Here is a 1,307-nt window from a genome sequence, read left to right on the forward strand (position 1 = left end):
AGGAAGTCGCCTTTTTGGTTCCATCAAGGCCTGTGAGGATGGTGAAGAGTGATCCACCACCAGGCAGCACAGTCAGCCGCAGCCATTTTGTTCCACTGGACTCATGTATGATAGTGAAAGACTGGTGAGTACTTGCTAACTAACACTTCCTGTTTTTATTGCTATTCTTCCATGAATGTGCTCATGTTGGCTTGTCCCCAACCACAGTTTCAAAGCCATGATGACATCTTTCATTAACAATCAGACTTATTTTTTCTCTATTTGGAAAAATAAGGTTTCAACTGACATGGCTGGCCAACGTCCTGGAGTTAATTCAGCCTGTAGAACCAGGTGCTGGTTCCTTCTATTACCAGGCAGGAACGGGCAGCAGATCCAAGATCAGTAGGTGAAGATGTCTGCTTTGACTGGTAGGAGGAAAGAGAGCAGGAGAGCTGGTCAGAGACAAAGACAGATAATGAAGAAGGAGTGCTGTATTCTGCTAGCACATGCTAGTCACAGTCAGAGATAATGAGTCTCAGCAGGGAAAGATTCATCACTGATTTCAGAAGATAATTGGACGTTCACTGGAAGACTATGAATGTTTGTGGGTCAGAAGTGAAAAGAGTACAAGTGCACCTGTTGTGTGTGATGGGGCACCAACATGCAAGAAGTTTTATACATTTTGAGCGAAACAGCGTGAATCTTCAAGAAAAGAATTAAAATTATTTAATCAACAATGAAGCCTCTGTAATAAAACACAAGGAACAACTGATTACGTCACCATTAACTTCACGCTGATAACCAGGAGGTAACATGGTAGTCAGAGCAGCAATGGTCAGGTCTGTGGACTCAGAAGACAATTCTTCTTCTGGTCCTGGGTTTGAAGCCATCGGTGGAAGACAGAGGAGAGGCCATGTGAGACCTGCCACACCTCTTCAGTGACCCTATAATGGCAGTGGTGGGATTTGAACCCACGCCTCCTCAGAGACTGGAGCCTTAATCCAGCGCCTTAGACCGCTCGGCCACACTACCTTTTTCCTTTTAATTTTCCATGATGGAATACAACTCAACTCAGGTGGTTTTCAGTTGTCTGAAGATTGGAGCACCATGAACCCAGAGGCTGATTTCTGAAACCATCAATGAAACTCTGCATTCACTTCTTCTTCATGTTAAATGATGTTTTGATTTCTTCTTCTGGAATCATCTGAACAAACCCTCCCTCAACACAGTGAAGCAAAACTATTTGGCCTTCATCTGACAGGATGAGTTTCTTTTCCCAGTGATTCCATTGATAAAGTGAAAGCTTTGCAGCTCTCACTGGAAAGTCC

General features: G+C 43.8%; 1 non-coding gene across 1 annotated transcript; it reads right to left on the reverse strand.

Annotated features, from left to right (window-relative positions):
• Positions 1–929: 929 nt before the first annotated feature.
• trnal-aag (transfer RNA leucine (anticodon AAG)) lies at positions 930–1,011 on the reverse strand. Its single transcript has one exon. It is a non-coding gene; the product is annotated as a tRNA-Leu (tRNA).
• Between the last annotated feature and the right edge of the window lie 296 nt (positions 1,012–1,307).

The sequence above is a fragment of the Aulostomus chinensis genome, chromosome 4 (assembly GCF_037954235.1).
Source record: "Aulostomus chinensis isolate RoL2024-O1b breed Wild chromosome 4, RoL_Achi_v1.0, whole genome shotgun sequence".
Classification (NCBI taxonomy): domain Eukaryota; kingdom Metazoa; phylum Chordata; class Actinopteri; order Syngnathiformes; family Aulostomidae; genus Aulostomus; species Aulostomus chinensis.